General features: G+C 49.0%; 1 long non-coding RNA gene across 2 annotated transcripts; it reads right to left on the bottom strand.

Annotated features, from left to right (window-relative positions):
• Positions 1 to 13,854: 13,854 nt before the first annotated feature.
• Positions 13,855 to 19,547, bottom strand: LOC132587533 (uncharacterized). Of its 2 annotated transcripts, none has more exons than XR_009556450.1 (3): positions 19,459 to 19,547; positions 16,054 to 16,207; positions 13,855 to 14,378 (listed from the first exon to the last, which is right to left on the bottom strand). It is a non-coding gene; the product is annotated as an uncharacterized LOC132587533 (long non-coding RNA). The 2 variants fall into 2 exon arrangements; XR_009556451.1 differs by having other exon boundaries at positions 16,054 to 16,174.
• Between the last annotated feature and the right edge of the window lie 7,587 nt (positions 19,548 to 27,134).

Genomic DNA, 27,134 nt, shown 5'->3' with positions numbered 1-27,134 from the left:
GGCTATGTGGCTGGTCTTCCCGCAGCTCCGGCAGTCCCAGGTCCGGTACTGGCAGTCTCTCCGGTCATGGGGGTCGCCGCAGCTGGTGCACTTGGTGACAGGAACCCTCTCCGACGCTGGTGGTCGATCGGGCGCTTGGTGGCGTTGGGCTGCTCTGTTGGGTGGCCCGGCGGGGCGACGCAGCTGGTAGGCTTCTCCCTCCTCCGGGCGGTCGTGGTCCAGCTCCTCGTGGTGGACGGCGTCTGTCCGGGCCTTGGGAAAGGTCCTGGAGGTCCTCTCGAACGCCACTGCTTCGTTGAAAGCGCTCTGGAGGGTGAGCTCTTCCTTGGCGAAGAGCTTCTGCTGGAGTCTCTCGTCGCGGAGGCCCCACGTGAAGCGATCGGCCAGGGTGTCTTTCAGCTGGGGAAAGTTGCAGTTCCCGGCAATCCTGCGGAGGGCCGCTAAGTAGTCGGCGGCCGATTCTCTGGCAGCCTGGTCCCTTCTGTGGAACAGGAACCGGCGGGCCACCCGTGAAGGCTGAGGTAAGAAGTGGCCGGTGAGGAGTCTGCTGACCTCGGCGAAGGACTTCTCCGTGAGGCGGGCGGGGGCCGAGAGACCCTTGGCGATCTCGAATGTGGCCGCCCCGCAGACGCTCAGGAGAACGTCCCTCTTCATGCTGTCCTCCGTGACCTTGTTGGCCCTCAGGTAACATTCGACCCTTTCCAAGTAGGACTCCCAGGCCTCTGGATTCGCTGGGTCGAACGGCTCAACGTGACCGGTGGTTCCGCCCTGGTTGGCCATGGTGGCTGCGGCGGCGGTCGTGGTCGGTGGTGCCCTTGGTCTCCGACGTAGCCGGTGAGGCTAGAATCCCACCTTCGTCGCCAGTGTAACGTACTCAGTCTGGAGACGCGAGTAGGGCAACATTCTTTATTCAGAGCACGTTGCAAGAGAGAGAACACGCGGGCCGGCTCCCGCTTATGTACAATCCCCGGTACAGCCTACTGGACAGGTCAGGCCAATCCTGACCTGTTAAACTTCCCGCCACCACTGGTGATTGGCGGGGATTTCGCGCCCCGCGCTGGAGGCGCCTGGGACCGCCCAGTCGCCTCTGCGCATGGCGCGTATGGCCGCCGATACACTACACATGAGATTTCAGCAAAGCAAAGACTAGGCTTCCCAACCCTCCCTCCCTGGCGGGGGACCCCAGGATTTCCACCCTCTTCCCCCGCTCCCCAAAAAAAGGAAGCAGGGGGAGGGGGTGGAAACGGCGCCGGGGAGCATGGCGAGCCGCCCCATCCCAGAGCGGGCGCGGCCGCTGCACCGCTGCCACCCCCTCCCCACCCACCGCAGCTGCTCCTCCGAGATGGGCCCAGGCTGAGCCCATCTCGGAGGAGCAGCCAAGAGGCGGCAGCAGCGCAGGGGAGGGCGAGGCAGGCCAGGAGCATGGTGAGCCGCGAATCCGGGCCCTTCTAGGACCCAGACTCGCGGTTCGCCATGCCCCCGGCCCGCCTCCACCACCCCCCTCCGATTCCACGGCAGAGCGGGCGAGGCCGCCGCACTGCTGCCGCCTCTTCTCTGCTCGCCGTGGATACTCCTCTGAGATGGGCTCAGGCTGAGCCCATCTCGGACGAGCAGCCACGGCGAGTGGAGAAGAAGCGGCAGCGGCGCAGCGGCGTCGCCCGCTCCAAGACGGGGCGGCTCGCCACACTCCCCGGCGCCGTTTCCCCCCTCCCCCCTAGCTCCACCCCAGTGTCTCCTGGCTCCACCCCCAAAGTCTCCTGGCTTCACCCCCAAAGCCCCCAGATATTTCTGGGCTTGGACTTGGCAACCCTAGCAAAGACAAGCCTGGGAAATCTGGTCAGTAGTTAAAGGTCCTCCTTTTCAAACAATTGAATATGTTTCTCCAGGAAGTGGTAATGGCTTCTTTGGTTGGATTGTATGGTGCTTAAAAATTGTCAGAAGCTAGTTAGTTATACTGGGAAAGCTAGTTATACAGCTAGTTAGTTATACTGGGAAAGTCATTAAACAGTTGTTTATTGGTTTCAATGTGAAACAAATTTGCAGATTTATTTTTTCACCCATGGGAGTGAAATTCTCTGGCAATGCAGCCTTCACTCAAGATTTTTACTCCCAGTTCTTGAGCAGGTAGGACATGGCATTGTAGCAGCTACACAGTTTTTCCACTTGCACAGCCTGCACAAGTGAATGTGATCTGGAATGTGAACCAGCTTTTTCCTCTGTTCCCAAAACCAGAAAGCAGTGGATTTGGCTCTTTACAAAAATGCAGCATATGGATGAGTAAACTGAAGGCCTCCAGCTTTTTCTTTTGCTGCTGAATTCCATGTCCTTCAGCATTTTTCTCCCTGCTGGGCTAAGTTCCTATAGACAAGTATGTTTCCAAGCACCTGAGCAAAAGATGGGTTTGAGTGGGGTTCTCTCTTGAACCAAATATGCCATTTTTAAAAAATAGGCTCATTTATTTTTGCAAATGTGTGGGAGAGGTCACCTGTCTTTCTACTAGGGTAAGAGCAGCTGAAACAATCCAGTATGTTCAGAAACACTGTAAGGTCTTTTCCTTTTAAATTTATGGTTTGGAAATCAAGACCAAGCTGTAGGGGAAGGATTAATACTTTTATAATATTGTCATTCAGTTTAATAGCATTCTTTTAAATATGTTTCTTAGAAATTATTTTCCCTCACCTATAACGTTTGATTTTAAAAATTCCTTTTAAGTGTGCCTTTGGTTTCATTTCCAAATGTTTCTATTTTCTCAGTTATCACAATTAGGGGGGTTGGATTTATTTGTTAAGTTTTTCCTTATTATTTTGTTATTATTTTAAATTAAATACAAAAACTAAAAAATTATAAGAAAATAAATTTGGACTTCTTGAAGGCAAGCTGGCTTTGAGCTTTCTGGTCAAAATTATTGGAATTCCTCAGAAACCCCAAATAAGTTGTTTTGGGGAAAAAAATGTGAGCCACTTCTGGCTTGGTTGCCAACAACCTGGAGAAAAATCTGTCTTGCCCTTTTAACAGAGGCTGAATGTGTGAAATGGGAACCTGAAGCTTTTCATGACATCAGGTAAATAACATCTAACATTCCATCAGGGCTTTTTTTTCTGGGGTAACACAACAGAATGGAGTTACGGGCCTTCTTTGTGGAAACAAAATTCAGAAAAAATGTTTTAAAGTTCATGAGAGGCACTCGTGTTTCTCCTTCATTTCCCTCTTGAGAGTTCCAGCACCTTTTTTCAGAAAAAATGCCCTGCATTCTATTAAGTCTTTGTCAAAGGTACAGGACTTTTTTTTCAGTTTGGTGCAGTGGCTAAGTGTGAGGACTCTTATCTGGGAGAACTGGATTCGATTCCCCACTACTTCACTTGCACCTTGTCATGGGTGCTGGGGACCCTGAGAGGAAGTTGAGCCTGCAGAAGAAACTGTGCCCCCGCCACCTGCACCAGTGCCCCTGCCTCCTGCTGGAGAAGATCCCAGCCCCCCTGCCTCGCCCTCTCGGGTGGCGCGTGTGCGTGACCGCCTCCGTCAGGACCTCAGGGATCGGAGGAGGGCGGCACGCTCACAAGCAAGACGCTCCCCGAGTTTTGAGAGGATTATGGCCCTTCTAAGAGCAAGGATGCTTGAGTTGTAACAGGATCCTGGCTGCCTCTCTGAGCCAGCAATTAGCCCAAATGGGCAACAGCCAGCAGAGGGCTATATAGCTGTAGGCTTTGGGAGGAGGCTTTGTGGAAGCAACTAGTCATCTCCCTGACGTTCTAGCATCCACTCCAGCTTGACTTTGGTTTCTGGACTCCCTGACTTTGGCTTGTGACTTCTGGACTCCCTGACCTCAGCTTCTGGACCTCGGACCTGTGATACTTGTACAGTGATTCGGATTTGGCACCTCAGACCCTCCTGCTTACTGGCTACAGACCTCGGACTGCCCCTGGACTTTGCCTGACCCGGCCCCAGCTGTGACTAGGGTGGCCAGACCGTCCCGGTCTCCCGGGACTTTCCCGGATCTGGCCCCCAATTCCCGGCTCCCGGGCTGGGTATACCGGGACCATTAAGAGGTCCCGGTTTAGCCAGCCAGAGAGCCGGGGGCCGCGCGCCCGGGCGGGGAAGGCGGCGAGTGAGGGAGAGAGCGACCCTGCGCCTGCGCAGATCGCCCTGCGCACGCGCAGGGACGCTCCCTCCCTCACTCGCCGCCTTCCCCGCCCGCGCACGGGGCCCGGCGGTGGCGTCGGAGGCCCGGGAGGGCGTCGGAAAGGCCCGCGGGGGTCGCTGGAGGCTCTCCAGCGACCCCCGCAGGCCTTCCTGACCCTTCCCGGGGCTCCACAGCCCCACCCCCCGTCCTCCTCCGCCCTCCCCGGGCGTCGGAAAGGCCCGCGGGGGTCGCTGGAGGCCCTCCAGCGACCCCCGCGGGCCTTTCCGACCCTTCCCGGGGCTGCACACCCCCACCCCCGTCCTCCTCCGCCCTCCCCGGGCGTCGGAAAGGCCCGCGGGGGTCGCTGGAGGCCCTCCAGCGACCCCCGCGGGCCTTTCCGACCCTTCCCGGGGCTCCACACCCCCCACCCCCCGTCCTCCTCCGCCGTCCCCGGGCGTCGGAAAGGCCCGCGGGGGTCGCTGGAGGGCCTCCAGCGACCCCCGCGGGCCTTTCCGACCCTTCCCGGGGCTCCACACCCCCACCCCCCGTCCTCCTCCGCCCTCCCCGGGCGTCGGAAAGGCCCGCGGGGGTCGCTGGAGGGCCTCCAGCGACCCCCGCGGGCCTTTCCGACCCTTCCCGGGGCTCCACACCCCCACCCCCCCCGTCCTCCTCCGCCCTCCCCGGGCGTCGGAAAGGCCCGTGGGGGTCGCTGGAGGCCCTCCAGCGACCCCCGCGGGCCTTTCCGACCCTTCCCGGGGCTGCACACCCCCACCCCCCGTCCTCCTCCGCCCTCCCCGGGCGTCGGAAAGGCCCGCGGGGGTCGCTGGAGGCCCTCCAGCGACCCCCGCGGGCCTTTCCGACCCTTCCCGGGGCTGCACACCCCCACCCCCCGTCCTCCTCCGCCCTCCCCGGGCGTCGGAAAGGCCCGCGGGGGTCGCTGGAGGGCCTCCAGCGACCCCCGCGGGCCTTTCCGACCCTTCCCGGGGCTGCACACCCCCACCCCCCGTCCTCCTCCGCCCTCCCCGGGCGTCGGAAAGGCCCGCGGGGGTCGCTGGAGGCCCTCCAGCGACCTCCGCGGGCCTTTCCGACCCTTCCCGGGGCTGCACACCCCCACCCCCCGTCCTCCTCCGCCCTCCCCGGGCGTCGGAAAGGCCCGCGGGGGTCGCTGGAGGCCCTCCAGCGACCCCCGCGGGCCTTTCCGACCCTTCCCGGGGCTGCACACCCCCACCCCCCGTCCTCCTCCGCCCTCCCCGGGCGTCGGAAAGGCCCGCGGGGGTCGCTGGAGGCCCTCCAGCGACCCCCGCGGGCCTTTCCGACCCTTCCCGGGGCTGCACACCCCCACCCCCCGTCCTCCTCCGCCCTCCCCGGGCGTCGGAAAGGCCCGCGGGGGTCGCTGGAGGCCCTCCAGCGACCCCCGCGGGCCTTTCCGACCCTTCCCGGGGCTGCACACCCCCACCCCCCGTCCTCCTCCGCCCTCCCCGGGCGTCGGAAAGGCCCGCGGGGGTCGCTGGAGGGCCTCCAGCGACCCCCGCGGGCCTTTCCGACCCTTCCCGGGGCTCCACACCCCCACCCCCCGTCCTCCTCCGCCCTCCCCGGGCGTCGGAAAGGCCCGCGGGGGTCGCTGGAGGGCCTCCAGCGACCCCCGCGGGCCTTTCCGACCCTTCCCGGGGCTGCACACCCCCACCCCCGTCCTCCTCCGCCCTCCCCGGGCGTCGGAAAGGCCCGCGGGGGTCGCTGGAGGGCCTCCAGCGACCCCCGCGGGCCTTTCCGACCCTTCCCGGGGCTGCACACCCCCACCCCCCGTCCTCCTCCGCCCTCCCCGGGCGTCGGAAAGGCCCGCGGGGGTCGCTGGAGGGCCTCCAGCGACCCCCGCGGGCCTTTCCGACCCTTCCCGGGGCTCCACACCCCCACCCCCCCGTCCTCCTCCGCCCTCCCCGGGCGTCGGAAAGGCCCGCGGGGGTCGCTGGAGGCTCTCCAGCGACCCCCGCGGGCCTTCCCGACCCTTCCCGGGGCTCCACACCCCCACCCCCCGTCCTCCTCCGCCCTCCCCGGGCGTCGGAAAGGCCCGCGGGGGTCGCTGGAGGCCCTCCAGCGACCCCCGCGGGCCTTTCCGACCCTTCCCGGGGCTGCACACCCCCACCCCCCGTCCTCCTCCGCCCTCCCCGGGCGTCGGAAAGGCCCGCGGGGGTCGCTGGAGGCCCTCCAGCGACCCCCGCGGGCCTTTCCGACCCTTCCCGGGGCTGCACACCCCCACCCCCGTCCTCCTCCGCCCTCCCCGGGCGTCGGAAAGGCCCGCGGGGGTCGCTGGAGGGCCTCCAGCGACCCCCGCGGGCCTTTCCGACCCTTCCCGGGGCTCCACACCCCCACCCCCCGTCCTCCTCCGCCCTCCCCGGGCGTCGGAAAGGCCCGCGGGGGTCGCTGGAGGGCCTCCAGCGACCCCCGCGGGCCTTTCCGACCCTTCCCGGGGCTCCACACCCCCACCCCCCGTCCTCCTCCGCCCTCCCCGGGCGTCGGAAAGGCCCGCGGGGGTCGCTGGAGGGCCTCCAGCGACCCCCGCGGGCCTTTCCGACCCTTCCCGGGGCTCCACACCCCCACCCCCCGTCCTCCTCCGCCCTCCCCGGGCGTCGGAAAGGCCCGCGGGGGTCGCTGGAGGGCCTCCAGCGACCCCCGCGGGCCTTTCCGACCCTTCCCGGGGCTCCACACCCCCACCCCCCGTCCTCCTCCGCCCTCCCCGGGCGTCGGAAAGGCCCGCGGGGGTCGCTGGAGGCCCTCCAGCGACCCCCGCGGGCCTTTCCGACCCTTCCCGGGGCTGCACACCCCCACCCCCCGTCCTCCTCCGCCCTCCCCGGGCGTCGGAAAGGCCCGCGGGGGTCGCTGGAGGGCCTCCAGCGACCCCCGCGGGCCTTTCCGACCCTTCCCGGGGCTGCACACCCCCACCCCCTTCCTCCTCCGCCCTCCCCGGGCGTCGGAAAGGCCCGCGGGGGTCGCTGGAGGGCCTCCAGCGACCCCCGCGGGCCTTTCCGACCCTTCCCGGGCTGCACACCCCCACCCCCGTCCTCCTCCGCCCTCCCCGGGCGTCGGAAAGGCCCGCGGGGGTCGCTGGAGGGCCTCCAGCGACCCCCGCGGGCCTTTCCGACCCTTCCCGGGGCTCCACACCCCCACCCCCCGTCCTCCTCCGCCCTCCCCGGGCGTCGGAAAGGCCCGCGGGGGTCGCTGGAGGGCCTCCAGCGACCACCGCGGGCCTTTCCGACGCTTCCCCGGCCTCTACCACCCCCCCCCCCCGTGCTGGCGGAGGCCCGGGAGGGCATCGGAAAGGCCTCTCCGCCGCCGCCGGACTCGCCGCCGCCGGACTCGCCGCCGCCGCCGCTGGACTCGCCGCCGCCGTAGGTAAGGGGGCCGAAAGCGGGGGGGGGTGGCCTTCCTTTCCCTCCCTCCCTCCCTCCTTCCTTCCTTCCTTCCTTCCCTCCTTCCTTCCTCCCTCCCTCCCTCCCTCCTTCCTTCCTTCCTTCCTTCCTTCCTTCCTTCCTTCCTTCCTTCCTTCCTTCCTTCCTTCCTTCCTTCCTTCCCTCCTTCCTTTCTTTCTTCCCTTCTTCCCTCCCTCCCTTTCTCCCTCCCTTTCTCCCTTTCTCCCTCCCTCCCTCCCTTATGTGACGCAGAGTGTTGGACTGGATGGGCCACTGGCCTGATCCAACAGGGCTTCTCTTATGTTCTTATGTGACACAGAGTGTTGGACTGGATGGGCCACTGGCCTGATCCAACAGGGCTTCTCTTATGTTCTTAAGTGTGACGCAGAGTGTTGGACTGGATGGGCCACTGGCCTGATCCAACAGGGCTTCTCTTATGTTCTTAAGTGTGACACAGAGTGTTGGACTGGATGGGCCACTGGCCTGATCCAACAGGGCTTCTCTTATGTTCTTATGTGACACAGAGTGTTGGACTGGATGGGCCACTGGCCTGATCCAACAGGGCTTCTCTTATGTTCTTAAGTGTGACGCAGAGTGTTGGACTGGATGGGCCACTGGCCTGATCCAACAGGGCTTCTCTTATGTTCTTAAGTGTGACACAGAGTGTTGGACTGGATGGGCCACTGGCCTGATCCAACAGGGCTTCTCTTATGTTCTTATGTGACACAGAGTGTTGGACTGGATGGGCCACTGGCCTGATCCAACAGGGCTTCTCTTATGTTCTTATGTGACACAGAGTGTTGGACTGGATGGGCCACTGGCCTGATCCAACAGGGCTTCTCTCATGTTCTTATGTGACGCAGTGTTGGACTGGATGGGCCACTGGCCTGATCCAACAGGGCTTCTCTTATGTTCTTAAGTGTGACACAGAGTGTTGGACTGGATGGGCCACTGGCCTGATCCAACAGGGCTTCTCTTATGTTCTTATGTGACGCAGAGTGTTGGACTGGATGGGCCACTGGCCTGATCCAACAGGGCTTCTCTTATGTGACAATACTGACTTTGGTGGACCCAAGCACTGATTCAGTGTAAGGGAGCTTTGTGTTTGTGTCTTCTAGTGCAATTTTGTTCTCAGATCCTGTATTTACTTCATCAGTATATGGGATAAGGCACTTTCTCAACTGTGCTGCATAAATCAGCCTATTTATTTTGTCCTGTTGGCTCTGTTGGCTCTATCTGCGCCACCTTCATCACTTTCGGGGTGTGGATCTCCCAGTGGAGTGGTCTCCCGACTCCCTCCGCCGGCTGTTTCTGATAGCCCTGCGCCCCCTCTTTCATTTGATATGTGTCCCGTGCGGGTGCCACCCTCCCGCCGGGAGATGCCGCAAAATGAGCCCCCTCGAGGCTTATGGCGGCAGGGCTTGGGGGAAGCGAGCTAGACTGCTGTTCTTTTGAGGGGTTATAGAGTGTTTCGAGCCCGTCCCTGTGGCATTGGTCCCATCATTGTGGGGACCAGGGGGCCGGCGCAGCGGCACGCTGAAGCAGCCTGTCGGTCACTTCCAGGTTCCTGTCCTGCATCTCGACCTGTGTTATTAGTGACAGGCTGCTTCGGCGTGCCGCTGCGCCGGCCCCCTGGTTCCCACAACGATGGGACTGATGCCACAGGGACGGGCTCGAAACACTCTATAACCCCTCAAAAGAACAGCAGTCTAGCTCGCTTCCCCCGAGCCCTGCCGCCATAAGCCTCAAGGGGGCTCATTTTGCGGCATCTCCCGGCGGGAGGGTGGCACCCGCACGGGACACATATCAAATGAAAGAGGGGGCGCAGGGCTATCAGAAACAGTCAGCGGAGGGAGTCGGGAGACCACCCCACTGGGGGATCCACACCCCGAAAGTGATGAAGGTGGCGCAGATAGAGCCAACAGAGCCAACAGGACAAAATAAATAGGCTGCATTATGCAGCACAGTTGAGAAAGTGCCTTATCCCATATACTGATGAAGTATATACAGGATTTGAGAACAAAATTGTTTCCGGCGGTGATATTTGGGGGATTTTTGGGGACGTCACAGGAAGTGCTGTGAAGTCACTTCCTGTTTCCGGCAGTGGCATTTGGGGGAAATGATGTCATTTGGGGGAAATGATGTCACAGGAAGTGATGTCACTTCCCGTTTCCGGCAGGTGACGTGGGGAAAATGATGTCACAGGAAGTGATGCCACTTCCTGTTTCCGGTGGTGGCATGACGTCACCGGAAGTGACGTCACCGGAAGTGACGTCACTTCCTGTTTCCGGCGGCGCGCGCGCTTCGCGCGCGCGCACCCCTGCCTCTTCCCCCCCCTCTTGTCCCTGGCTGGCCTTCAGACATTATGGTCACCCTAGCTGTGACACACCTGCTGATGTGACCTTGGGTCAGCCATAAGTTCTCTCAAGGCTGTTCTGCTCAAGAGCAGTTATGGGAGAGCTCTCACAGTCCCATCTACCTCACAAGGTGTCTGTTGTGCGGAAGAGAAGAGAAAGGGCATTGTAAGCCGCTCTGAGATTCCTTTGGGTAGCGAAAGGCAGGGTATAAATCCAATCTCCTTCTTCTCTCCAGCTGGTTGGTAGCACTAGCTTCAGGGGATCTTTGGATCCAAAAGTCAGGATATACATTATATAGGTAAACATTCATCTGTTAGCCTTGGTTCACAGAAATCGGTGCCATGTATATTGATGGCAGTCCATGTTAATGGAGAACACAAGAGCTGGGTCATTTTTGAGCCCCAGATTATGACGGGCCTCTAAATTAAAGAAACCTCTAACATTACTAAAGCCTCAGCATGCCAATCTAGCCCTAGAGAACATGGTGATTGACTGCATAATAACCCAACTATTTCAACATTCCTAATTTTATTTATTTGTATTTCTTTTCTTTGTAGCCCTTATTTAATTCTGATATTAGAAGCAAAACAAAAGTTAAAAAGTGAAATGTTGCCATATACCTCAAGATGCTCTAATTGAGATGAAATAATTGAAATTCTTTGCCACGACACACTTTCATACTCCCTCTGCACAGTGCATGGACCTCCTGGAACAAAGCCTGCATTTCTCATAATATGTTTCCATTTGAGATACAGAATTGGCAGGCAGGTTCTGGAGAGGGGTTGCGTAGTTTCCCCAACCTTACATTTGTATAGTGCTTTGATGTGTGGGATGGGGCTTCTTGTACATTGAAGAAGCAATTCTCACTATTGGTTTGCACTTTGACAGTTGTTACAATGCAGTCCTATGCAGTTACTCCATAATAAACCTATTGATTTTGTTGGGGTTAGGCAGGTATCTGTTAGGGATACTTAGCAGAGTTAAGCAAAACGATAAAAGAATAAAGCAGCTAGCACACACACATTTAGCTTTAAAGTAATCTTTACTTATCTAGTGAGGAAAGGGTAACTTGGAAGGTCTAAGAAAACAAAAGGATAAATATCCTATTGGACTCCTCCTCTTATTACGTGTTTACTATCTGAGTTCTAAAAGCAACTGGTGAGGAAGACTAGAAAGTCATAAAGCTGCAACCCAATGCTTTCTCCCCAGTCAATTCCCAATATATTAATATATATTGATTACCTAATTAGAGCGTTCCAATACTGGTTGATATGTATATTGACACCTAGCTTTTGGTGGGAAATACATGCAGAGCAGCCCATTGGCTCTAACTAGCTAGGCTAAGACATCAGCATGCATAAATAATCAATTATCTCATGACTTCAGGAAGTGAAGTTGCAGCAAAACTCAACAGTATCACTCTGCATAGGATTGCAATATTAATCTAAAACAGATGTGTGTTTCCTTTTGTGGGCTATTCTCCTCCCCATATACTTGTGTGAACACATGCATTTCTCCTAAAATATTTTCTTAACAGACTTCATCTAAAGTCTTTTTTCCCAAAACCCAAATGATTATTTTTAAAACTTGACACATGACAATTTCACTCTCCTCCACAAGGACTAAATAATACATTCTCAATCTACTTTCAATGCACTTCCAAGCTGGAAGGCCAGGTTAAAGCCTTAACCATTTACTGTCCATCATAACATGTAACATAATGGTTAAAGCCTTAACCATTTACTGTCCATCATAACATGTAACATAATTTTCTCTATGCTGAAGAAAAATATTCTGATGGTGGGAAAGGCTGGAGGGAAATTTCATCCCTACATCTCAGTATGCTACAAGGGATAATTAAATAGCCTTAAATGGAGATTATATCGTAAAAATAACATCAGTGGGATATAACAACCATAAACAAATAATGTAATGGGGTTAAAGTATCTGAACAAAATAAGCCAAACCCAAATAACATTTCCGCATATGCTATTTATTTGTGGGGAGGAGCTGTGGCTTACTGGTAGAGCATCTGCTTGGCATGCAGAAGTTCCAGAGTTCAACCCCTGGCATCTTCAGTTTAAAAAGATCAGGTGGCAGGCAATATGAAAGTCCTCAATATGAGAGCCAGTTTGGTGTAGTGGTTAAATGTGCAGACTCTTATCTGGGAGAACCGGGTTTGATTCTCCACTTCTCCACTTACACCTGCTGGAATGGCCTTGAGTTAGCCATAGCTATCACAGGAGTTGTCCTTGAAAGGGCAGCTGCTCTGAGAGTTCTCTTAGCCCCACCCACCTCACAGGGTGTCTGTTATGAGGGAGGAAAATAAAGGAGATTGTGAGCCACTCTGAGATTCGGAGTGGAGGGTGGGATATAAATCCAATATCTTATTATTATTATTATTCTCTACCTAAGACCCTGGAAAGCTGCTACCAATTAGAGTCAATAATGCCAACCATGATGGACCAATGGTCTGATTCAATGTAAGGCAGCTTCGTGTCTATGTGTTTTCTCTTTGTTAGTAAATAAACAATTAAATAATTGATATTTTCCAGTGCTTCTCCCTATACTTTATGTGTATTCCCTCCAGCCCACAAAATCTCCTTGCTGCCAAAAGCTTCAGTGCTGAATGTGTAATCTCTCATTAGGCTTCTTCATATCCCTTTAATCATTTGCAGCTGGATGGATGCAGAGACTGATGGATATTATCTTGTTTAAACTGCTGTTTAACTGAATGATCAGGTTCTTTGCAGCTTTACTACAATGAACTGCATTTACTGCCTTGCAGAATGATTGTCATTGTTGCTGCTTGCTGAGTCTTCCAAAAGACATCTGTGCTATGCTAACTAAGCTCGAGACATTTTGCCACTTGAATCCATCTTGCCTTCCCTTGCTGCTTTCACTCCTTCTTCATTTCAGGACCCAAAGCAATTAATTATTTGTGCCTCCTGGCTCTCCCAGCCCTCTTTAAGAACATTGCAGCAGCAGGCCACATATTCCTTATAGGACTTCTGGAACTCTCACAGAATTCCTTCCTCTTGCAAGTGTTTGTCCATCATTTAGGCTACAGGTGTCAAACATGTGGCCTGGGGGCTGAATCAGGCCCCCACAGGACTCCTATCAGGCCTCTAAGCAACTGGCTGTCATCTGCTTCCTTGCATAGGAGCTACAAAGCAAAACCTCTTTTCCTCTATTGGCTGAGGTTCCTTCCTTGAGGAGGAAGGGAGGGAGATAGAGCTTGCTTTGCCACTCAATCATGCAGGAGAATTACTGAGCCAAGACTCTCTTCCTTTTATTGGCTGAGGCTCGTCCCCCTCCTGATCCCCTGGGGAAGGAAGGAAAAAGCCAGAGTTTTCTTTGCCCAGTTCCCCGGATCCCATGGGAGAAATACAAAGAAAGCACCTTTAAGACCAACGAGTGCTAATGTTTTAACCATGTTTTATTTTAAGGCTTGTTTGTTTTTAAAAATCTTTAATTGTGTTTGTCTGTGTCCTTGATAAAGTTTATATCTCTGCTACCTAATCTTAAATAGGAACACACATGGCTTGGCCCAACTCAACATGGCCCAGCCCAAGAAGGTCTCATTTATGGCAGATCCAGCCCTCGTAACAAATGAGCTTGACAGAGTCAACACCCTTGATAGGCTGTGGGTGCAAACACAGTAATTCAAATGGTTATCAAGGCAACCAAAACAATAGGGCATGTATGATTTGTCATATTGCGGGGGGTGGGGGGAGAGAAAAAGGGTAAAATTGAGGGCAATAGGCAGGTGAAATCACAAGCTGGCAAGTGGTAGGTCAAATTGAAGGCTGGTGACCTCCCCAAATCTTCCACTCAATGTGACTGCCTCCATTGGCCTTTTGACAGGATTATATGTGCTCACAGAAAGTGAATCAAGGTATTCATCAGGAACCATTACAGTATCTAGGCCCATTGCCTCTACAACCTGGAATAAAGACACAAAACACCAATGAAAAGGTGAAACCAGACTTTATTGATGGTTGATCTGCATAACATTAAACATTTCTCTCCTGTTAGTGCAAGCAGGCAGCCTCTGGTAGCTGCAAGCATTTTAGCCAACTCAGCCCCAGCTCCAAACTCAGCAGATATCATTTTCAGCCTTATATATCCTTGCCTATGCAAGGTATCTGGCCCAGGTCTGCCCAGCAGAATGGCATGCTCCACTTCTTATGGGGGTGCAGACAAAAAGGCTCTTGCTTCCATTAGGGTAAGGAATAAGCTCACACAAAGACAAACAATTGCCTTACCTTAAAAAGAGTCATTCTGAACAAAACAAAACAGAAAGTTCAGCGCATAACTAATTTCTTTTGATCTCAGGTCAGAGGGCAGCAGCCTCTGTAGCAACAGAGTCAGTTACTTAGCAACAGCAGTGGTGAAGAGCAGCCTGTGCAGTGCTCAGTGGTGGATCTCTTCCTTCTGCAAGCTCCTCTGAGGATAGCTCATTGTCCATTTCTTCCAGGTAGTTTCCATCTGTCACTGAAAATATGGAAATTGAATGGAGCAAATTCCAGAGAAATCTAGAAATAAGATGCAATTCTAGGAGAACTCCAGTCCCCTTTCCCCCAGGAGGTTGGCAACCTTAGGGGAGATCGTTTGATCGAGCACCAGGAAAAGCTGCTGCAGTTTTCATGCTACACCTTACAAAGCTGTTGTTCTTCCTAACAACTGTCCCCAGTTCCATGCCGTGAAGCAATTATTGTGGCCAGGTGGAGGAAGATAGAAGAGAAAGGGGTCTCTGGGCACTGGGTCCACCAGGTGGCTAACATGGTGGCTTCTGCAGCCTGACCCATTTAGCCAGTTGTATGTTGTGGGGAATAAAGCCAGCAAACCCACTGGTTAGGCTTCAATTTGATCTGTACTGCAAGATATAAAGAAGGGGACTAGAGGCAGGTTGGGCATTTATTAAAGTGGCTTAGAATACACTGCAGCGGAATCGGAGTAACTCACTACACAAGGCTGCCATCTCAGTGGGATATCTCACCTATCCTGAGGAAGAAGGGACCAGGGCTTCTTCATCATTCCTGAATCCAAGTCCATCTGACTGTTTCCATTTACCAACTGCCATTCCTAAAGCTCCTGACTGTTCCCAGATCTCCTCAATTCAAAGGTGCTTCCATATTTCCAATTGGAGTTCCTCCTTCATTTCCCACCTACTCACAGTTCTTTATACACTGAAGTTACAATGCCGTCTTCTTTGTAACCAGGGCTTTTTTTGTAGAAAAGCCCATCAGGAACTCATTTGCATGTTAGGCCACACCCTCTGACATCACCATGGTTTCACACGGGGCTTTTTTTGTAGAAAAAGCCCAGCAGTAACTCATTTGTATGGTAGACCACACACGCTGCCACAAAGTCAGCCAGAACTGTGTTCCTGTGCATTCCTGCTCAAAAAAAAGCCCTGTTTGTAACCCATAATTAATTACACAGAATGAGGATGTCATTTTGTTCTCTTCTTTCACTTAAGACTGCAAGTGGTAGGGCATCCAAACCTATACACATTAATGCTTCTGCATACAGAACATTCCAGCATAGTATAAATGACAATCATCTGTGGACTTTGCCAAGGGAGGTGAGGAATCACTTCACCTCACTGATTCTTTTTTGCAAGTGTAGTTTTTCTCTGCTATAATCTTAACACACACACACAACACACACAGTTTGACAACTACAACCAGACATACTACCTTGACAATAGATTAAAAGGCAGATAGATACTCCTCCCTGCCCCATCATTCTTTTCAGGAATACTCTTCTAAGCATGCCTATGCTAAAGTAAGGTTATTGTTTGTAATATGTGTGGTGGTAGAAAGTGCTATCAAGTCACGGATGACTTATGGTGACGCCATAGGGTTTTAAGGGCAAGTGTGCTTCAGATAAATATGTACAATGAATTCAGTGTTCAAGTGTACCATCATTGTACAAAGTCCAGATGGATGCCGTAGAGAACAGACAAACTAGCACCAGCAACCCACCACATGCAGAGAACTTTATGTTCTTCTCTGGGTTGATTGCTTGGTTGGTTCGGGTTGAAATTTAGTCATTCTTATTTAAAACTGTTAATTAATTGTTTCCATGGTGCTCCATAATTTTGTGGGCCTTTGGATGGAAATGGTTGGGAAATTAATTAAATACGTGTTTACTTCACACTTACGTTATACAGCAATCTTGGTAATCTGTACAGTGGCCAGCATAGTCTAAAGAAGTGCATGGCTTCTTGCATGTACCTCCAGCCGCTGTACACTCTGATTCACTCTCAATATATTGTGTCAGTCCTGCACAGCAAAAAACAGCAAGTCAATCTCAACCTAAAGCAAAAAAGAGAAATAGCATTACCAGTTATCTGAAGTAACACCAACTTGGACAGCACTTTGATATCAGATTGGTAGCTCTTGCTCATGAAACTCATATGAACACATGAAACTGCCTTATACTGAATTAGACCATTAATCGATCAAAATCAGTGTTGTCTACTCAGACTGGCAGTGGTTCTCTAGGGTCTCAGGCAGAGGACTTTCATATCATCTACTACCTTTGTCCTTTCCACTGGAAATGCTGGAGTCTGAAGCTGGGACCTTCCAGGTGCCAAGCAGATGCTCTGCCACTGAGCTATAACCCCTCACTCACCTGATAGCCTTTAGCCATTCATTATCTTTCTCAACCTATTTCACAATGGTTCAGCAGGGGGGAAATGGAGGAGAGGTATATACGTACTATCCTGAGTTCCATGGAGAAAGGAAGGGATAAAAAAATGAAATGGAAACTGAGGGGGAATTTTAAAAACAGAGAACAAGTTTCTGTAGGGATTTTCTAAGGAAAATTATTTCACTCAAGAATGAGGCATGAAAATATCACAATGAACAAAGTAGAACTATAAACTAATCAGCTTCTCATCCTGCAAATGTAGGGTAAAAACCTGGAACCAAAAATAAAATATGAATTTCAAAATATTTTTATTCAGAATTGAAGATGTCTCAGACAATGGACACAATTCAGTCTAAGTTAAAATATATTCCAATTGTCCCTATTGTTCTGATCTTCCTCAATTTCTATAGAGGTATTTATTTTAGAAGTAATAGTGTTATTACTTATTATACATTTTATTATGACATTCTACCATCAGAGTAAAACAAATTAGCATTCCATGGAAGGATATTCTAAAGCTCAGTGGATAGTCCCCGTTCCTTGTTGAATTCTTTGGCATCCATGTATTTTAAAATTAAAACAGTACCTCACTAACTAATCTTAATATCTGGAGAAATTCATTTAGGATGGAAAGTTTCCTGAGGTAGCTAGAACTAGGGATGCCAGCCTCCAGGTGGGACCTGGGGATCCCTCAAAATCACAGCTCATCAAACTACAGAGATCAGTTCCCTTGGGAAAAAAATGAGTGTTTTGGAAGGTAGACTCTGTGGCATTGAACCTCACTGTGGTCCCTGTCCTCCTCAGGCTCCACCTCTAAATTTCCAGGCATTTCCCAATCTGGAGCTAGCAATCCTACCCCAACCCCCAGTTCCCCACCAGTGGCCAGGAGAGACATGGCAACCTTATCTGGAATCCAAAATGAGATTGAGATGGTGATGCTTATGATATTTCTGGTCAAACATATCCTTAATAAGTAACTGCTTCCATTTTGTTTCTGTTTTGCCATTGGCGAATGTCTTTCAAAGTATTAACATTCTTCAGAATTCATTCAAAATTCTTATTTGTGATTGAGTTAAGGTTGTATTTGCTGTTTTATGCTGCAAGAACAGGCCTCAAGCCCTTCAAGTAGCTGCCTAGACCTTTCTGAAGCAAAGCCTCTTTCAGAAAAAAAAAAAAAATTCCATTTACAGCTTTAGTGACTTTAGTGGATAGTTCTGTTGTTTTATTTTGTTTAAATTATTTGAATCCCATATTTTTCCAAGATGTCATGCCCAAACTGGCTTAATAATCCCTTAATAACCTTGTCCTACATCCTTTCCTTGAGCTGTGGGATAGGCCCCCTGCCTCATTGATAAATGAATCTGAACCCCACAATTCCCATATATGAGGGAACAAAGAGGACAACTTCAAAGCAAAGCAGAGTTTGCGGAAAATATTACATCCATCAAGCCTACTTATAAACTTTGGTTATATTACCAATAAATATTCTTTTATTTATTTACAACACTTATATCTAGGGTTGCCAAGTCCAATTCAAGAAATATCAGGGTACTTCGGAGGTGGAGCCAGGAGACTTTGGGGGTGGAGCCAGGAGACATTGGGACAGAGCCAGAAACAAGGGTGTGACAAGCATAATTGAACTCCAAGGGAGTTCTGGCCATCACATTTAAAGGAACAGCACACCTTTTAAAATGTCTTCCTTCCACAGGAAATTATGAAGGATAGGGGCACCTTCTTTTGGGGCTCATAGAATTGGACCCCCTAGTCCAATCATTTTGAAACTTGGGGGGTACTTTGGGGAGAGGCACTAGATACTATACTGAATATTTGGTGCCTCTACCTAAAAAAAAAACAGCTCCCCCAGAGCCCCCGAAACCTCCAGATCAATTCCCCATTACACCCTATGAGAATCGATCTCCACATAGGGAATAATGAAGTGCTCAGCAGACGTTCCCCCCCCCCTGGTTTCTGGCAACTCTGAAGTGAGAGATTGGTGTCTCTACTCACAAGTTGCAGCCAACTTCTTCCAAATAACACAGACACCCCATCCCAAGAGGAAGCCTTTCCAATTAGAGACTGGAGCCTCCGGAGGGGGAAAGTCACATGGTGGCTTTGGGGCGGGGCTTTCCCCTGCTGGCCAGCTGACTGGGGATGGGAAGGAGCCTGGGAAAGTGGAAGAACCCCCGCTGGGACCTGGGGATTGGCAAGCCTACTTATATCTCACTTTTCTGCCCTTGCAATGGCTGCCAAGACAGCTAACAATTTAAAAGATACATGGTAAAATTACATTATACAAACCATGATATTAGCCCCACCCCCAAAAAAATGCATTATTAGAATAACTTTTAAGAGAGTTAAAAAACAGAGTTAAAATGCAAACAAAACATAACCACATTGGTTAGGAAGGAGGGATTACTGAAGGAATGCCAAATGGAATGAGAAAGTTGTCACCCCCTGGAAGAAGATGGCAGTAGAAGAGGACAGAAAAATCTCCTTGGTTAGAGAGTTTCAAAACTTTGGCACCATGAGTGAGAATGCCATCTCCAGGATTACCACCTGTGTACTCTTAGAAGGGAGGGGCACCTAAATCAGGGTATCTGAAGATGACCATAGCAGTTGGGCAGGTACATAAGAGATCGAATATGTTGGTCTCATACCATATACGGCTTCAAAGGTCAAGACCAGCACCTTGAATTGTGCCCAGAAACAAGTTGGAAGCCAATTTAGGCAGGCCAAGATTGGAGTAACATCGGTCCCTAAAACCAGTCAACATTTGGACTGTAGCATTCTGTACCAATTTAAGTTTCTGAACACTTTTCAAGGGTAGCCCCACATTGCAGTAATCTAATCTGGATATATTCACAGTCTCACAAATATTCCATTATGTTACTTTTTATATAATAATACAGTTTACCTGGAGTAAACAGGAGAGATACCAAGATGCTCAAGAAGAATATATAAAGTGGCTTCATGGCATTAAGGTACCTTTAATCCAAGTTTCACTAAAAGAGGAGACAGGCATGGCATAAAAATTCAAAATGGATAACAAAAAGAACTTACCAACTTCTGACAGGGAAAGCTACCAACAGAGTCTTGTCAACAGTTCCACCTTCCTTGTGGAATTTTTTATAGGAATCCAGGCAAATGGAACCAGAGAACACTATATGCCTCACAATCCCTGTGCCTTCTAACTAACAAGTGCTGATATTTGCCTTCTGTTCATAACAATGAAATCCAATACTGAATTATACAGGAGGTCCACCTAGTTTTTTAAGGTTAGTAATGCCATTTGAAAAAAAAATCTTAACATGAGATAAGTAACAGAATATTCTTTTAGGGAAAGTTGTCAAATGCCATTAATTTTCTCACTGCAGCTGTACAGAACATGCAGCATTCTCAATAACTCAATCAGCCCTAGATGCAGAGATTCCAGCTGTACTATGCCTCCCCATTTATAAATCAAATAAACATAAGAGAAACAGAATCCTTAATGGTGGTCCCTTCTGTATTAAAGTACTGATATTCCTATCTAAGTCCAAAAATAGCCAGTCCCTGGCAAGTTTATATTTCCAGCAATAGGAAGTTGGCCATTCTCTGTAGCTTGTCTAGTGTATCTGGTGCTCATCCTGTGTTTGAATATGGTGGCTGCAATAAAATGTCAGGCTAATACCCATGGCTAGCACTATCAATTTTTCTCTTTTTTAAAAAACCTTCTAAATTAGAGATTAGAATCCCTTATTTTAGTAATAAATTCCGATAACAAGCAATGTGCAAAATAGCCCTAAAGTCTGATTGTTTCCACTGCTTGCTTAGCTGTCCAAACATATTTTTAATTGCACAACTTTATAGACGCCTGTGGTGGTCTCTTCCTTCCCTTTGCATTTTCATTGTACTCTTGCAGTAAGTATGCAGTGTTCAGCGTACACTTCTGGGTCTTCTGGGTCTGATACATTCTCCACTCTTAACTCCAGTGACTTTCTTTCCAGCACCCTCTATTCTACTTTTATTCCTACCATAATAAATATAATTTCAGCACACTTTGGAAGCCCCTGCCCCAAAACATGTTGCAAAAATATATTCCCTGTCTTTAATGATAACATAGAGGCATAAAGATTTCTCAGCATTTCAGAAGTTGACTGCTTCTACTTACCAAGAGGCAGAGACAGACAATATCATGACTACTCCAGATCCTCTTATATCCTTTGCTACTGCAACGTGTCTTCTTTTCAGTGGTGTGATTCTAAAGGCTCCATTAAATTTCCAGATTTTCATGACACCTCCTGGAAACTCTGCATAATTTATAATTCTAACCACTTGCAAAATTCTGGAAAGAGCCCGTGGACCATTATGTACAAGAGCAAGTGCTGTGACTTTTGTTCCAGAAACTATTAATAGTGTATTTTAAGATAAAGATCTTAATTGCATCCCTCCCTTAATCATTCATTCTCTCAGGGATTAAAGAGTAAAGTTTTCCACCTGAGTAGAATTTTCTGCAAGGTTGAAGCTTTTTTCAGGTTTGTAAAATTATTTGTCTGGTCTCTCCATAGCTCCAATATCCAGAATTTAGTATTCACAGATGATGTCACATTGAGAATTAAATATATTGATGTGAAATTTGAGTGATACATAAAAGTATATGCATGTATCATAAGTGATTTTGGAACAGTACAGCTGCAAACAACTTTTGCATCCGTAATTTTTTTGTTGTTCAGTTGCACAGTCGAGTCTGGGTGCAATCATACATACAAAGACATCAAACAGCTTTTTCAATCGATGTGCATATGTGTAGAGAGTGTCTTAGAGTGTAAAGAATACTAAAATTACTAGAAAGAAATGCAGGTTTCAACAAACTACACATGCTCAGATTCTGAAACCATGGAACAACAAAAAAAAAAGTAATCACTCTTTCTAAAAATGCAGTAGCTGTTTAACTGATAGTACTCAGGCCTTGAATTCAGCAAGAGCTCACAGGAGTGCAGCTCCTGAACCTTTTTGGCAAAAAGGACATCTCCCTCCTTCTGCCCACCTACCTACCTTGTCCATTGAATAGTAGGTGCAGCTGCATAACAATTCCTGAATTAGGAGAGCAGCCAGCCAGATACCAGGAGCTTTGCCACACCCCAAGCAGCCCTCATTAAGCCCTGGAGAAGCCCGTGCCACCCTTTCTCCACTTTATGTGTGATTTTGGGTGATGGGTGGCTTGCTGGCCCTTTGGCTGGGGGTGGGGGGTGGCCAAGGAGAGCCCCAGGTGAGCAAGTCCTGCTTGGGCTGGCTAGATCTCTAGCTTTTGGATGGTGGGGGGGGGGCATATGCTAATGAGTTATGCTAATGAGCTTCACCTATTTTTCTACAAAACAAACCCTGATAGTACTGAATCCTTGCTAGAAGAAGAAAAACTGTCACCAGAACACAAAGATTTAGCACCTCTTCCTAAAAGATGGGAGGGAAGATCCCTTGGGTGGAGAGTATAATCCCAGAGATTGTTATCTCAGTTGGTTTTATACACAATTGCTTTTGGGAAGCCCACCAGCAGAGGATGCAGACAATTACCACTGCCTGTTTTTGCCAACATGTGGTGTTAGGAGACATATTGCCTAAGAAACAGAGAGATTCTATTTAGCAGCAGTAGAGGAGGAGAGTTGGATGTATATCCCGCCCTTCACCCAGAGAGCAGTTTACAATCTCCTTCCCTTCCTCTCTCCACAACAGATCTCCCATGAGGTAGGTAGGCTTGAGCAAGTTCTGAAAGAACTGCTCTTGAAAGAACAGCTCTGAAATGACCGTGAATGAACAAGGGTCACCCAGCTGACTGCATGTGGAGGAGTAGGGAATCAAACCCAGTTCTCTGGATTAGAGTTTGCCACTTTTAATGACTATACCAGACTTGCTCAGGCTCATTATGCAAACACATCTTACTGCAGATTTTAAGATCTTGACTTCAGATTCTGTGGCTTCCTTATGCACCGTTCTTTTTCTTCCAGTCTATTTATTCTAAATCTACTTTTTTTAAAAAATACACTTTTCTAAATCAGAGTAGAATATCACTTATGATGTGTGGGGGTGGTGTCCATTTTTTAAAAATATTTACACAATTATCCTATCACAGCTGCAGAGCAGAATTCGGCATGCGCTTTCCATTAAAATCCTTGTGGTTCAGGTTTTGTGCATGCATTTTAATGGTTCAAAGGGAAGCAGGCAAATGTTGAAATTGACAGACTTTTTAAAAAAACTAATAAGCAGCTGCAAAGCCCCTGTTTTCTACATTGCTGAGCACTAGAGGATTCCGTATTTGTGTTATTTGCCACTGTGAAAAATGGGAAAGAGTCACAGGATCTCAACATGGGGGAATGTGTTGAGTGTACAGAATGCAGAACCCACTGACACTGGCATTGCAAGCTGTGATAGTTTTCAGTGTGTGTGTGTGTACATGCATGCACCTGTGCAAAGTCAGCTGCAACTCTACCATGATTTGCCCAGAGCTATAATTTTGTATGAGGGATGAGTCCTCTGGCAGAAGCGTTGGAGAGCTTTTTTAGTCTTGTGTCACTAAACTGAAAAAAAAAATGGGGAGGTATTTTTGCCACTACTCTACCACAGCTGCATAAGTAATATTATTTTCCTGCCCTTCCATGCAAATTTGGATGGCTTTCTCTTTGTGATTCTCTAATTTGATCCTTCACACTGGTCATGATCTTGGCAGTTTTTAAAAGCCTGTCCTGTACTGATTGCACTCTGTCCTCCAAATGGATTGATCCCAAGCAATTAAGTTCAGCAGTCTGCAAAAGGTCCTTGTGGCTCAGCCACCATTTTAATGTTAGGCTTTTGGAGATTGTCAAAGTGGTTCCATCCCCAAACTTTATTCATTAAAGCATTAATTGGAAAAATGTTTTCAAAGCTTTAGGCTTCCCATTCCCAGGGCCAGCCCTGTCTCTAGGCAAACTAGGCAATTGCCTTGGTCTCTGGCCTTCTGGGTGACAAATTGGGTGTCCCCATGTGACTCGATGATGTTACCAGTGCAGGGGGGTGCCGGAAGTTAGTCTTGCCTAGGGTGCCAGATAGTCTAGGGCTGGCCCTGCCCATCCCAGGCTCTCTCTTTCTCCCTCTTTATATCTCATGTCGGTTTCATTCCATGCTGACTATCCCTCCCCTTTATTTTGTTTTCCTACAGCACTGAAATCTTTTTCTTTTTTTTGCACTAGGGACACTATCATTTATCTCCTCTCTGATCCCCCTTTCAAGTCAATACTAGAAGGGAATTAAACCTCCCACAGCTCCTTTAAAACATTTCAGGATTTTTTATTTAGTGATCCAAGAGTAGTGATAGTCTCATATTGTTAGACTCATGCTGCTTGTCAAAAAAATCTCAACAATGAGGGGGGAATTGAGATTATACACTGATGAAGAGGAAGAATTGTGGAAGGTGCAGAGTGGGTGCAATGATCCAACATGGATGGAGCATGACCTTCAAGGAGTGGCAAAAGAACAAGAAGGAAATCCAAGGGAAACTACACTTTTGACTTCCTTCAGCTTGGAAGCAAAACAAGGGGAAAATTGGCACAAAAGCACTCTCAGAAAACCCAGGGGGGAAAAAACCAGAAAGCAAACTTAGTGCTCAAGGGAGGAAAATCAATGCAGAATGCCAAAGAGAACCCAATGGACATAAATGGTGAAAGTGAGGAAAAAATCCATGCATAATAGGCCTCAGAGTGAACAATGGTTGGTGTCAAACGAGGGATCTGGGACACCCTCATTCAAATCCCTATTCTCCCATGAAACTTACTGGCTGATGGTTCAGTCACTCTCAGCCAAACTTAAATCACAAGGTTGTTTTGAGGACAAAATGGAAGAGGGAAGAAACAAAGCATATTACTATAAGTTTTTAAGGAGGATAAAAATATAATAAATCATAGTCAACAGCCACTGATGGACCTCTCTACTTTCATAAATCTAATGACTCCCTTTTAAAGCCATCTAAACTACTGGCCTGGCCATTTGTGTCTTAGAGTAGTTAATCTCTCCATGTTTATCAATCTCAATTCACAATGCCTCTTTTTTTGTTTCTCTCTATATCCATGTGTCTGATTTTGTGTGTGTTGTATCAAATTAAATTTTTCAACATTTAAATGGTGCCTCAAGACCCTTTCCTGGTTTTGCTGTAAACAAGTAAAACAGCTGCCTCTCTGGACTTACTCCTTCTGAACCCAAGGGCAGGGATACTCAGAAATAAGTTTCACTGAATGCAGTGAGCATACTCTAAAGTAAATCTGCATGTGGCTATAAAAGTGTGTTCTCTTTGGCTGGACCCTTAAGAACCTTTTGTCATTACCTGGACTTCTGTCCACTATCTCAGTCTCCTGCTCCCCTCCCTCCCATTCCACCTGGCCATAATCAGAAGGGAGCTTACACTTCCTCAGAAGGAGTCTAAAATAGTGGAAGATATTAAGAGTCCCTTACAGGGAAAGGAGGAAACAGCCAAGGAAACCTCCACTATACCACAGCAACTATAGCATTTTGGATGAGGCATCCAATTGTGTGCAGAGAGACTTATATCTGTTGTGTAGGGTTGCCAGAATTACAGCTGCTCTCGAGACCAGTTCCTCTGGAGAAAATGGCAGCTTTGGAGGGTGGGATGCTGAGGTCTCTCCCCTCCACAAATCCCACTCTTCCCAGGCTCCAGCCTCAAATCTCCAGGAATTTCCTGACCTAGAATTGACAACCCTACTGTTCTGTTTGGCTTAGAACAGATTGTGCAAACCAATACGGATGCCTGAAAACATGCAGAACATAGACAAAGTAGGATCCATTCATCCTGTTCACCACAAAACTTTAAAGATCACAAAAGAAGGATTTCGGGGGTTTTCCCCATATTTTTCAGGGGTTCAGGGGTTATTAAAGCTTAAGATTCCTGTTAGCAAACAGATTTATATTAAAATTGCTTTGTGAAAGGAGTCAGGGGTAGACAGCCATTTTTCTGCTCTTAAAATGTGATGTCCAGACCTATTGTCATAGCTGCTGCTCATTTCATATTCTCTCAAATCTCTGTTTTAGTAGATTGGCTGGATTCAGACTAAATTGGCCATTTCTACTCATTCCTCCTTCCCACTATACACCCCTCTCATGTCATCCTTCAGGTTCCCCCATCCCCAGGAGCACCATTTTGAGAAGATCAGAGAGTGACAGTGGGAGAGAAGAGGGATGAAAGTTCTGTTCCACTGATAGAAAATTAGGCTGGATCCAGCTTGAAGTATTTCTGTAGCAACCATTTTGTTTACAAGGAATTATAGAGTCTGAATATCAGAACTGCCTAGTTATTTACTTTAAACAGGTCTTGGTTGATCTTTGGAGCTTCTTAAATGTGCCCAAGATGATCCCACCTTAGTTTTCAGTATGAACCTCACAAAAACACAGGGAAGTCTGTCAAGCTGCACAAGGATTCCTTTCATATGCTCTGAGACCTCCAGATACCCAGAAAATGACAGTACCTGAAGGTCTCCTTGTAGGGATGCCAACTCCAAGTTCTATTTTATTTTATTTATATGTTCAATTTATGAATTGCCTGTTCCCTACAATGTAAGGCTCTAGGTGATTTACAACCAATAAAAACAGATTAAAAAACAAAGACAATAAAACAGCTACATTTTTTCAGATAGCATCAGACATTTCGGTCCCCCACTCTGGACTATGTTGTAGACTCAGCCTCCAAATAATTTGTTTTCTCCAGGGGAATTTATCTTGGTTGTCTGGGGATCTATTGTAATTCCAAGAGATCTCCAGGCCCCACCTAGAAGTTAGCAAGCCTACCACCTTGGCATAGAATGAGAAGCAGAGGTATTGCAATAACATACAGGCCAGGCTGTTATATTCTCACTTGTCAGATAGTTTCACTTATTTGTTCACACTTTTAAATTGTTTTCACAATGTATTTATTGATCCCCCCCTCCACCAAAAAAGGAATCAAAAACTGAGCTAAGCTTCTCTTGAAAGAAAGTTGAAATTTTATGACATTTTTATAAGCATGTCACAAAAGCTGCAATTCTACAGTAGCTTACTTTAGAGTAAGCACCAAATCATGGGATTTACTACTGAGCAATCGTGTACAGGACTAGAACACTTCTGCATATAATTGTAATACAAGAAAGAAAGAATAGTATCAACAATAAGAAAAAGCTGAGCTTCTGTATCTTGGATTTCTGCATTCATATCTACATCTTGGTTCCTGTTTTCATTTGGTGGAGATGATGGTTGCAGTGGTGGTAGTGACAACAATGGTGTTGTGGAACTCCACTAGGTAATGTTGCCATGCAGCAATTGCTACTGAGATACCTTGTACCTGAAAGAGAATATGGAAGTCAAACTTAGTGATGTTAGCATGTTGGGGAAAGGAAGTGAATACTCTCTGTGATCCTTGGAGAATGTGGAAGATTGCCTGAGAGTTGGCTTTTGATCTCCTGCTGGGGAAATTTTGCTCTATACACAGCAGTTTTTGGGAAAGGGAATCAAGAGCCTAGCTGATCAGCTGGAAGCTGGGCTCTTCTGATCTCCCATCCTGGAAACGTTGTTGCTCTGCAAACCTGCTGAGATGAAGCCAAT

The sequence above is a fragment of the Heteronotia binoei genome, chromosome 1 (genome assembly GCF_032191835.1).
Source record: "Heteronotia binoei isolate CCM8104 ecotype False Entrance Well chromosome 1, APGP_CSIRO_Hbin_v1, whole genome shotgun sequence".
Classification (NCBI taxonomy): Eukaryota; Metazoa; Chordata; class Lepidosauria; order Squamata; family Gekkonidae; genus Heteronotia; species Heteronotia binoei.
Note: the sequence above shows the minus strand (reverse complement) of the source record. Positions and strands in the feature narration are given on the sequence as shown.